The sequence below is a fragment of the Haliotis cracherodii genome, unplaced genomic scaffold (assembly GCF_022045235.1).
Source record: "Haliotis cracherodii isolate W230 unplaced genomic scaffold, xgHalCrac1.p SCAF_1, whole genome shotgun sequence".
Classification (NCBI taxonomy): Eukaryota; Metazoa; Mollusca; class Gastropoda; order Lepetellida; family Haliotidae; genus Haliotis; species Haliotis cracherodii.
The window spans coordinates 54,268,150-54,281,118 of record NW_027266264.1 but is presented as its reverse complement, the minus strand read 5'-3'; the positions used below and the strand labels follow the sequence as shown (position 1 = coordinate 54,281,118).

The window sequence follows — 12,969 nt, the reverse complement described above, 5'->3', positions numbered from 1 at the left end:
TATGTGTAAGTCTTGAAACAAGATGACCAATTCTATCTCAGATCTTCACGGGCGTATCAGGTCAGAGAGGAGACAGGGTATGCTATAGTGATGATCCTATAATGACTATATCACGATATTGTTACAAAAGACAGTATACCGAGTTTGTTTGTTGTTAAATTTGATTATTTCTATTTAACCATCATTAATTCCTGCAACAGCCGTTTGTAAAAAGTACTTAGAAATAGTGATAAAGGCAGAATTGTCGATTTTCAAAGATAAGATGTCTACTATACCAATCAGCAGTTGCATATTATGCGGAAAAAAATAATTAATTTTAAAAATTTTGAATTATATTTGTTTAAATAAACCCATGAATTTTTGTTGAGTGCTGATTAAGCGCAAGTACAGTTCATTTTATATATATAACGTTGACAGGCAGTCAAACAAGTCTCCGAGCCTGATCACTTTTCTATAAAATCACCTCGTGGGACATTTAAAATATTTTAAGGTCGGAATGATAATCTTACCAAATATTATTTTGTGTAATTTGTTTAACGGTTTAGCATGTTATATGTTATTGGGTTTTTTCTTTCTCATTTTCCACATGAGATGGGTGGATGATGGAAATAAATCTTTATATAAATAATACATTTATTATTTAAATTATTCTTACGAAAATCTGTTCACAACGCATACATTGTGGTTTATTGTTAATTATTTGATGAATATGAAACGGCATACCTGCTGATTTCCATGCAAACATAATATACTAAAATTGGATAGTTGTTATTTATAAAGTTTTAATCTCAGCAATTTCAGTCCTAAAATAACACATCACAACATTCTTCTTAACACCCAGTGTCATGTGGTTACATCGTGCTGGCTTTGTCAAACAGTGAACCCAGTTAACATGCTGGGGAGATTTATATATAGAGACCCTTTTTTCTTACCATTAGCAAGAAATATAGTATTCTAACACTTAAGCCTATATTTAGCATCTTAAACGCGGACTCGTTTTAACTGATCAATGCTTCTTTAATTCGTCTCGCCGCAGAAGCTGAACACACCCACAACGCTGATAAGCTATATAACGGTTTTCCTTTCCAAGACATACATAATTTGCACGATAGAAAGTATGCCAGTTGTATTGAAACACTATTTAATCCCAAAATGCTTTTATAGTTTTTATTTGAATAATTAAACATGTATGACAAAATCATTTAAGCATTTGATAATTAACTCAGCAGTTCCACTAAAAAAACGATCTAAATCACAGGCAAAATCTGCTAATGTTATACCATCCTAAGTGATAAAAAACAGAGTATGTAGGTGTATGATTCTCGGTTCATATATCATAACTAGTTCTTAATTAACTCAACAGTGAGCATTTTATCCGAGATATAGATGTACAAACAAGAAGTAAGTACAACCATACATACCTCGGAGCCACGGAAGTTATCGAGTGTTTCCGAATTTGAACTGGCCTCGGCAAAGCGGTGAGCTTTTATCGTGTGAAAATGAGTCATTGCGAATAAAGACACCGTTGCATTATGGGTACTGTTGTGCAATAACTATTCTGAATTGTTAATATTTTCAAGGTTAATAACAGGTTTTGTGCAAGTCACACTGAAAAGTAGCTCACAAATGGATGATTTGCAAATTCTCAGTGAATATTTCTTCCGTATGAAACAACCCCCAGTGTTAAAGTTCTTAGGAAGGATCTAGAGTCTCCTCTGGAATATCTACTGACATTGTACGTCGGTTATGTTGTATGAAACATTACTTTAAGGCTCTGATTCTGTACATGAGGGCAATAGACCAGAGTACAGAGTTACACAAATACATGTATATCATAATTAGCATGCATATTGTCAGCTCTCTGATGGAAAGCTCCTTTGAACCTTCACATAGCCTTTTCAAAGTGGGGGCACGGGTGGCCCAGTCGTCTGAGGCGCCGCGTTTCGCTGTGCAGAGTTGCGTCACCTGGGCACGCCAGAAACCTATGATTGTGGGTTCGAATGCCGGTTCTCCCCGATTATGTTTCTAGGTTTGTCAGCACCCTACAGTATATAACAGCACATAACAGTATATTTGTTACTGACGTATGTCAATAGGGATGGGAACAATCAGGTACTCTCTGCTTGACTAATTCTGATTAATACATTGTTATTTCTGAAAAATATGGCACATGAATTTCATACTATACTATGTTAAAAAGGGATTAGTCATAGGAACCACACCTACCACAGTATTAAATTATCCATACATGTGATAAAATAGAAAATGTGATAAGATAGATAAAATAATGTATGTTAATTAACATGAGAATAAAGATTGCGGGATGCCTTGTTTAAACAATGTCATTTGGCAAGATATCATAAGTAATGCCGTGGCTAATATACGTATATCAAAATGGGCGTGGGGATGATGATACGACATAAACCATCATATATATTAGTAATTTATTATGCATCCAGGATGAAATATTTCATTAATCTGCACATATGAAATCGATATTTTATTCGAGGGAAATAACACTTTATGACGGTACTACTTTGAATATGCCTCAATGACACTAAGATTTTCATGGAAATCATTCATATTGAAATCTATAAGACTATGATTAATACAAATATATTCATTTTTTTTCTCTTTTCGAGACCTGAAAAATCGACACGTGGCTCACCACTCCTGAAAATATCGGCTCGGTTAAATAAACATGTTATTTTTTTTCGGAAATAAATATAGCAGAAATAGAATACCCAACAACGCACCTTACAACGTCCACTTCTCTTTGACTATACCCTTGCCAACAAATCTCACCCCTAACGATGATAAACAGAATTTTCAAGAAGAATAAATAAATGCAGGCATGTGTAACGTTTAGCGTAGTAACAGTAGAATACAACTGAACCCAATCAAAAAGTGCTGATATCACCACCCTTACGACATAGGCATCTAGAAAGTTTGTGTTTCACAATGGGAAATGTTTGGGTCACGTGACACAGCGTGTGGGAGGGGGACATGATACTGCGGTTTCTCAATGGCGTCGAGCTATATATAGCTGTGCTGAGTACCCAGGGCATGCATGCGGACCCGGGAGGGGTTGAGGCTGCCGAGGGCATGTCGCGCACTACTTGTGTGAGTGAGTGAGTTGGGTTAAAGGTCGTGTTTCAGTTAGACCCTGGCGTGTCAGCTTCACGTGGGAGAGAGTCTTAGACGTGTACCACTTTTGTGAAGTCAGGGTTATGGTGCTGACAGATGAAGGGTCACAGTCGTGTCACGAGTATCTGTTGTTGTAGTAGTAGTAGAAGTAATAGTAGTAGTAGTAGTATCACCAGCAGTAGTAGTAGTAGTAGTAGTATCACCAGCAGTAGAAGTAATAGTATTAGTAGTAGTATCACCAGCAGTAGTAGTAGTAGTAGTAGTATCACCAGCAGTAGTAGTAGTAGTAGTAGTAGTATCACCAGCAGTAGAAGTAATAGTAGTAGTAGTAGTATCACCAGCAATAGTAGTAGTAGAAGTAGTAGAGGTAGTAGTAGTAGTAGTAGTAGTAGAGGTAGTAGTAGTAGTAGTAGTAGCACCAGCAGCAGTAGTAGTAGTAGTAGTAGTAGTAGTAGTAGTAGTAGTAGTAGTAGATTTAGTATCCCCAGCAGTAGTAGTAGTAGTCGTAGAGGTAGTAGTAGTGGTAGTAGTAGTATCACCAGCAGTAGTAGTAGTAGTAGAGGTAGTAGTAGTAATAGTAGTAGTAGTAGTAGTAGTAGCATCACCAGCAGTAGTAGTAGTAGTAGTAGTATCACCAGCAGTAGTAGTAGTAGTAGTATCACCAGCAGCAGTAGTAGTAGTAGTGGTATCACCAGCAGTAGTAGTAGTAGTAGCAGTATCACCAGTAGTAGTAGTAGTAGTAGTAGTAGTGGTAGCGGTGGTAGCAGTAGTATTAATGATAGTAGTAGTAGTAGTAGTAGTAGCAGCAGCAGCAGAGACAGTAGTAGTAGTAGTAGTAGTTGTAGTAGTAGTGGTGGTAGTAGTGGTATTGATATTGCATTTTAGGGAGGCAAGCATAGTCGCCTTTTACTGCAAACATGGGTTGCCGAAGACCTATTCTAACCCTGATCCTCGCCTGTCTACCGTATACAGTAGTTGAATATCACTTCTTATTCATGTGTAACATATATCCAGTATTACTACGTTTTTATGTTCATCAACTTTTTTTTATGAATATCCATCAATCCACAGATTTAATATGCTTATACTATCATCAAATGCAACCATCTGAAAAAAGATTATCAGTTTGTATGGCGAGACAGCATTCATTGTAATATACATTCTCACTTTGTACTTCTGGATGTGTACCCGATCCTTTGTCCTATATAACGTCTAAATAAACACCGTCTTCTAGTAGTACATCTTCACGAGGCAGGGGAGTTGCCTGACGTATAGAGTCCAGTTTCCACCCTTGCCGAACTAGGCTGAAATTATGGAGTTATATTTTGGATGGAGTAACGTGTCTATGCTTAGTCCAATCAAACTCCCCTAACGAAATCGACCTCCGACTCATAAATGACATGGCAAATGACGTGCCGAATTCGTTCGACTGCAGGATTTGCATAGCATGCGTTCCGTTAACTGGGCGTCGACATATATTTTCCCATTTTTTTCATGCTTTTAATCAGGGTGCTCAAGTGATTTGATGCACTTCGAGAGGTAAAATCCGTTTTATTACAATTAGAAATCTGTATTATCCATGAGATGGTCTTGACGATTTTGTTTGAAACAAGGAGTGAGTGAGTGAGTGAGTATGGTTTTACATGGCGCTTTTAGCAATATTCCAGCATTATCACGGCGGGGGACACCAGAAATGGGCTTCACACATTGTACCCACGTCAGGAATCGAACCCGGGTCTTCGGCGTGACGAGCGAACGCTTAAACCACCAGGCCACTAGGCCACTAGTAACATGCACTGGTGGCACTAAGATCATGGCTAGTTCGACAAGGGAGGTAACTGGACTTTTAAAGTAAGTTAACTCCCTGGCCTTGGGAAGATGTCAATATCAGTAGCAGTGGCAGTAGCAGTGACAGTAGCAGTGGCAGTAGCAGTGGTAGCAGTAGTAGTAGCAGCAGTGTAGTAGTAGTATTTGTAGTTGTAGTAGTAGTAGTAGTAGTAGTAGTAGTAGTAGTAGTTGTTGTGTTATATTAATAGTTATAAAAAAAAATAGTACGGAAAGAATTCCCAAGAATCTCTCTTCGTCTCTTAAAATATAACAAAAAGTTGTCAAGAGAATATCTTCATGTCGGCGTTACGATGAAGAAATGAAGACTTGCTATATTTTTATAGGTGAGGCGAAATGGGGTTTAACGTCGCGTCCAAGATTAATGCACTTATATAGCGACGTGCATGTACGTGTGTGTGTTTGCGTGGCTGCTTGTACTAGTTCGGACTGATGTCGATTTATAGTGCTAGCCCACTGAGATACCATGCCGCAGTTTAACATGAATACCCCACTCAGACACAGTTTACTGACTCCGAGCCGACCAGTCCTTGTTTTAGCCCCTAAATGCCGAGCGCCAGACAGGGAAACAACAAGTACCATCTATCAACTTCTTTTGGTATGACGCGGCCGGGGATCAAACCCCGGACCTTCCACCATCCGGGCGGACGCTCTACCATTAGACCAAGGAGGCGGTCATATTTTTATAGACTTGCATGGGATTACTACATGTTTCCATGGGTGAGGTCCAGTAGTTGTATGAAAGTAGTATCCCTGTCCCAGTACATTAAGGCAACTTGTTCCATTATAAATTGGGGGACACGGGTGGCCCAGTCGTCTAAGGCGCCGCGATTCGCTGTGCAGAGTTGCGTCCCCTGGACACGCCAGAAACCTATGATTGTGGGTTCGAATCCCGGTTCACCCCGATTATGTTTCTAGGTTTGTCAGCACCATACCCGTGATCGTGGGTTTCAGCGAAGTGGTAAACGTCCGAGACCTGCATCACTTCGGGCTTTCCTCCCACATTAAGCTGACACGCCGTGATATAACTGGAATATTGTTAAAAGCGGCGTTAAACCCAACTCACTCACTCACTCACCATTATAAATTGTAGCAGGATCACTAGGGGTACATGGGGTTTCATGCGTCCCTCGTTAGATTTTATACCACTCGTCTAATGACATTGAAAAATAATTCAAACAAATTCAAAATTGATCGAAAACAGCTCTTTGGTTGAGCGGAGGTTAGCTTGTGCTAGGTCATGTGACTTCCATTGACTCGGAAAAAGCGTGAGGCTTTTTGGTCTTTTTGCTTTGAAGAAGGGTATAAGGGATTTATTTTGTCTCTCAAAAAACCACGTGAAGCCTGGGTTGCTCGTGCCGAGGTATAAGGGATTTATTTTTTACCCGCTGAGAAATTTAGTCCCCTCCAACGCGGGATACACAGTATTCTATCAAGATCACGTGGACCAATCAGATCTGATCATTGACATGGTGGTATGATTATGTTATTTATTTATACATTGAGATTTCCATCTGTGCGTTGGAATTTGTATGCGCGGAAACAGCCCATATAGTTCTAGGATAATAGTGAGTGAGTGAGTGAGTGTGGTTTTACGCCGCTTTAGCAATATTCCAGCATTATTACGGCGGGGGACACCAGAAATGGGCTTCACACATTGTACCCATGTCAGGAATCGAACCCGGGTCTTCGGCGTGACGAGCGAACGCTTTAACCACTCGGCTACCCGACCGCCCTCTATGAAAATAAAATTCATTCCAATTAGAAAAATTATTTCATTTAATTGTTTCTTGGAGAAACATGTTTAGCATTTACGCGAACACCTGGTCTAATTACTGATTTTCAGTGATCCATTCATATAATTTTCACCGCAATTTTGCCTTTTACGCCCAATGGAATCTGTTTCGGCGGGTAATCGAGACTGGTTACTCTCTTGCCTTTACGTTTTATATTTACAAAAGTTATGGTAACATATCTGGCTACTTTGAATTCCCAGTTCGATATTTCTAGCATTTGTGGTATAACCTTATTTTGGATATGTTATGTATCTTGTATAAGATTAATCTGGAAAGCTGTGTGGTCCATATCATCATAATTATTATTAATTTATCTATTCGTCACTTTTTTCTGAAAGTATAAGAGGCTAGTAGATTGCACGATGTGATTAACTCAAACGGAATTTCATTTTGATGAAGGAATTGTCGTTAGCGGAAATAACATAGGAGGCATTGTACTGCCGAACAGCTGATGGGAATGGAGCTGGACCTGAGCCAGGAACGCGATATAAACACATGACTCACGCCTTCAAGATCCTACTGTTTAACACCGGAATATGTTTTCACCCACTCAGGTCATTTTTTTGGCACAAAGTAGACAAAAAGATAGGGATAACGACTTCTTTATAAAACTGTAAAAGCGACTTATCAGTGTAGACCCTTGAACCGTTGCCAAGCAATAAGGTTCTATACCGAAACGTCTCATTTATAGTACAATAGAGAAATTGTTATCCATATTTTGATGTCTACTTTGTCATCACTTTTTAGATATGCCAATAAACAATTCAACTTTCAGGACTTGTAGCAAGCTAACTGTTTGTAAAGTCATCCATATTCTTTTGTGTGTTTCGCATACCCATCCTCAGTTTCGGAGGAACGGTCGATCGGAAGAAAATAAAACATGAAAACATAGCAAAACTGCCTTTAGTGACCGTGCTCCGCAGCTTGACTCTTGAGAGGTTTTAGGGCCCCGGGCGTGCCCCACACAGATTATGTCTCCTGAGACAAGTAACTTTGTTCCAAATATGTCTCATCAAGCAGTGGATGGGTACCCGGTAGGATGAGATGGTAATGTTAACCTGTTAACCTTCGAGCGCCTCACAGGGAGCTGAGAATGAACATCGAGAGGACACTGGTCAAATGTATTTAGCATGGGAAAGCGCAATGCAAATGGATTATTATCATTCACACTTAGTGGTTAACGTCGATGCCCCACCAGGATATATGTAACATTGTGATTAACATGCAACATCGATGCCTTACCAGGATATATGTAACATTGTGATTAACATGCAACATCGATGCCCCACCAGGATATATGTTTCATTGTGATTAACATGCAACATCGATGCCTCACCAGGATATATGTAACATTGTGATTAACATGCAACATCGATGCCTCAACAGGATATATGTTTCATTGTGATTAACATGTAACATCGATGCCTCACCAGGATATATGTAACATTGTGATTAACATGCAACGTCGATGCCTCACCAGGATATATGTTTCATTGTGATTAACATGCCACATCGATGCCTCACCAGGATATATGTTTCATTGTGATTAACATGCAACATCGATGCCTCACCAGGATAAATGTAACATTGTGATTAACATGTAACATCGATGCCTCACCAGGATATATGCATCATTGTGATTAACATGTAACATCGATGCCTCACCAGGATATATGTATCATTGTGATTAACATGCAACATCGATGCCTCACCAGGATATATGTTTCATTGTGATTAACATGCAACATCGATGCCTCACCAGGATATATGTTTCATTGTGATTAACATGTAACATCGATGCCTCACCAGGATATATGTATCATTGTGATTAACATGCAACATCGATGCCTAACCAGGATATATGTTTCATTGTGATTAACATGCAACATCGATGCCTCACCATGATATATGTAACATTGTGATTAACATGCAACATCGATGCCTCACCATGATATATGTAACATTGTGATTAACATGCAACATCGATGCCTCACCAGGATATATGTTTCATTGTGATTAACATGTAACATCGATGCCTCACCAGGATATATGTTTCATTGTGATTAACATGTAACATCGATGCCTCACCAGGATATATGCATCATTGTGATTAACATGCAACATCGATGCCTCACCAGGATATATGTAACATTGTGATTAACATGCAACATCGATGCCTCACCAGGATATATGTTTCATTGTGATTAACATGTAACATCGATGCCTCACCAGGATATATGTAACATTGTGATTAACATGCAACATCGATGCCTCACCAGGATATATGTAACATTGTGATTAACATGCAACATCGATGCCTCACCAGGATATATGTTTCATTGTGATTAACATGTAACATCGATGCCTCACCAGGATATATGTTTCATTGTGATTAACATGCAACATCGATGCCTCACCAGGATATATGTTTCATTGTGATTAACATGCAACATCGATGCCTCACCAGGATATATGTAACATTGTGATTAACATGCAACATCGATGCCTCACCAGGATATATGTATCATTGTGATTAACATGTAACATCGATGCCTCACCAGGATATATGTATCATTGTGATTAACATGTAACATCGATGCCTCACCAGGATATATGTTTCATTGTGATTAACATGTAACATCGATGCCTCACCAGGATATATGTACCATTGTGATTAACATGCAACATCGATGCCTCACCAGGATATATGTTTCATTGTGATTAACATGTAACATCGATGCCTCACCAGGATATATGTATCATTGTGATTAACATGTAACATCGATGCCTCACCAGGATATATGTATCATTGTGATTAACATGCAACATCGATGCCTCACCAGGATAATATAACATTGTGATTAACATGTAACATCATTGTCTCCACAGGATATATGTACCACTGTGATTAACATGCACCATCGATGCCTCACCAGGATATATGTAACATTGTGATTAACATGTACCATCGATGCCTCACCAGGATATATGTAACATTGTGATTAACATGTAACATCATTTTCTCCACAGGATATTTGTAACATTGTGATTAATACCGGTGTCTCACCCGATTAAATATGTAACAGTGTGACCGACAACAAACATTGCTCTTTCGCCCGGTTATATGGAACTTCGTGACTGATAAACAACCTCGCCGCTGTCTCGCCCGGTTACAGACAGGCAAGCAGGCTGGCGGGCAGACAGGCAGACAGATCGATCAATCGATCCTGAGGGGACCTTGATGAGAAACGAATCAGTTAAAACATCATTGCTGTGGCGCTTCCGCGGACCAAATGAGTATTTTACGCTCGCCTCTTATTGTCTCGTGACACGTGGACGTTTGGAGACCAATCAAGATGAAGTCAATGAAACGCTCCTTAAATCGTTCGCACGGGAGGGGATTCTCCATTTCGCCTAAACAGTCTGAAACAGCAAGTGCTGCGGATGCGTTGGAATGTGTGTTTTATTCAGTTTGTGTGTCATTTTTGCCGTGTAGATAAGAATTATATTTTGCCTTCCTGTTTTCATAAAGTGTAATGGAGAAGTCATTTCCTTCACCGCCACGTAAATATGTCTATGTTATTTGAAATACTTCCTATTTTTTAACTTCGCATGATAATTCAAATCATGTGTGCCGTGTTGATGCAGGGTTAGATCAAGTTTACCATATTGATTCAGGGTCAGATATAATGTGCTGTACTATGCAGGGTCAGATAATGTGTACCGTATTGATGCAGGGTCAGATCAAGTATGCCGTCTTGATGCAGGGTCAGATCATGTGCCGTATGAATGTAGGGTCAGATAATGCGTACCGTATTGATGCAGGGTCAGATCATGTGTACCATATTGATGCAGGGTCAGAACATAGGTACCGTATTGATGCGGGGTCAGATCAAGTATGCCGTCTTCATGCAGGGTCAGATAATGTGTACCTTATTAATGCAGGGTCAGATAATGTGTACCATATTGATGCAGGTTCAGAACATGTGTACCGTATTGATGCAGGGTCAGATCAAGTATGCCGTCTTGATGCAGGGTCAGATCATGTGCCGTATTAATGCAGGGTCAGATAATGTGTACCGTATTGATGCAGAGTCAGATCAAGTATGCCGTCTTGATGCAGGGTCAGATCACGTGTGCCATATTAATGCAGGGTCAGATAATGTGTACCGTATTGATGCAGGGTCAGATCAAGTGTGCTGTATTGATGCATGGTCAGATCAAGTGTACTGTATTGATGCAGGGTCAGATCATGTGTACCGTATTGATGCAGGATCAGATCAAGTGTACCATATTGATGCAGGGTCAGATAAAGTGTGCTGTGTTGATTCAGGGTCAGATCACGTGTGCCATATCAATGCAGGGTCAGATAATGTGTACCGTATTGATGCAGGGTCAGATTAAGTGTGCTGTATTGATGCAGGGTCAGATCAAGTGTACTGTATTGATGTATGGTCAGAACATGTGAACCGTATTGATGCAGGGTCAGATTAAGTGTGCTGTATTGATGCAGGGTCAGATCAAGTGTACCGTATTGATGCAGGGTCAGAACATGTGAACCGTATTGATGCAGAGTCAGATCATGTGTACGGTATTGATGCAGAGTCAGATCATGTGTACAAAATTGATGCAGAGTCAGATCATGTGTACCGTATTAATGCAGGGTCAGATCATGTGTACCGTATTGATGCAGAGTCAGATCATGTGTGCCGTATTGATGCAGGGACAGATCATGTGTGCCCTATTGATGCAGGGTCAGATCAAGTGTGCTGTATTGATGTATGGTCAGATCATGTGTACCGTATTGATGCAGGGTCAGATCATGTGTACGGTATTGATGCAGGGTCAGATCATGTGTACCCTATTGATGCAGAGTCAGATCATGTGTACGGTATTGATGCAGAGTCAGATGATGTGTACAAAATTGATGCAGAATCAGATTATGTGTACCGTATTAATGCAGGGTCAGATCATGTGTACCGTATTGATGCAGAGTCAGATCATGTGTGCCGTATTGATGCAGGGACAGATCATGTGTGCCCTATTGATGCAGGGTCAGATCAAGTGTGCTGTATTGATGCAGGGTCAGATTAAGTGTGCCGTATTGATGCAGAGGCAGATCAAGTGTGCTGTATTGATGCAGGGTCCGATCAAGTGTGCTGTATTGATGCATGGTCAGATCATGTGTACCGTATTGATGCAGGGTCAGATCAAGTGTGCTGTATTGATGCAGGGTCAGATCAAGTGTGATGTATTGATGCAGGGTCAGATCATGTTTACTGTATTGATGCAGGGTCAGATCAAGTTTGCTGTATTGATGAAGAGTCAGATCATGTTTACTGTATTGATGCAAGGTCAGATCAAGTGTGCTGTATTGATGTAGAGTCAGATCAAGTGTGCTGTATTGATGCAGGGTCAGACCAAGTGTACTGTATTGATGCAGGGTCAGATCATGTGTGCCCTATTGATGCAGGGTCAGATCAAGTGTGCTGTATTGATTCAGGGTCAGATCAAGTGTACCGTATTGATGCAGGGTCAGATAAAGTGTGCTGTATTGATGCCGGGTCAGATCAAGTGTACTGTATTGATGCAGGGTCAGATCATGTGTACCGTATTGATGCAGGATCAGATCAAGTGTACCATATTGATGCAGGGTCAGATAAAGTGTGCTGTGTTGATTCAGGGTCAGAACATGTGTACCATATTGATTCAGGGTCAGATTAAGTGTACCGTATTGATGCAGGGTCAGATCAAGTGTGCTGTATTGATGCAGGGTCAGATCAAGTGTACCATATTGATGCAGGGTCAGATAAAGTGTGCTGTATTGATTCAGGGTCAGATCATGTGTACTGTATTGATGCAGGGTCAGATCAAGTGTACCATATTGATGCAGGGTCAGATCAAGTGTACCGTATTGATGCAGGGTCAGATAAAGTGTGCTGTATTGATGCAGGGTCAGATTAAGTGTGCCGTATTGATGCAGGGTCAGATCAAGTGTACCGTATTGATGCAGAGGCAGATCAAGTGTGCTGTATTGATGCAGGGTCAGATTAAGTGTGCTGTATTGATGCATGGTCAGATCATGTGTACCGTATTGATGCAGGGTCAGATCAAGTGTGCTGTATTGATGCAGGGTCAGATCAAGTGTGATGTATTGATGCAGAGTCAGATCATGTTTACT

At 40.3% G+C, this 12,969-nt stretch overlaps 1 protein-coding gene across 1 annotated transcript in view; it reads right to left on the bottom strand.

The window, feature by feature from the left end:
* The window catches only part of LOC139479502 (putative ankyrin repeat protein RF_0381), a 29,094-nt gene extending 27,590 nt beyond the window's left edge, over positions 1–1,504 (bottom strand). Inside the window, exon 1 of the mRNA XM_071262357.1 lies at positions 1,422–1,504. The gene's annotated coding sequence lies outside the window, so the exon portion shown is untranslated. The remainder of the gene's footprint in view (positions 1–1,421) is intronic.
* Between the last annotated feature and the right edge of the window lie 11,465 nt (positions 1,505–12,969).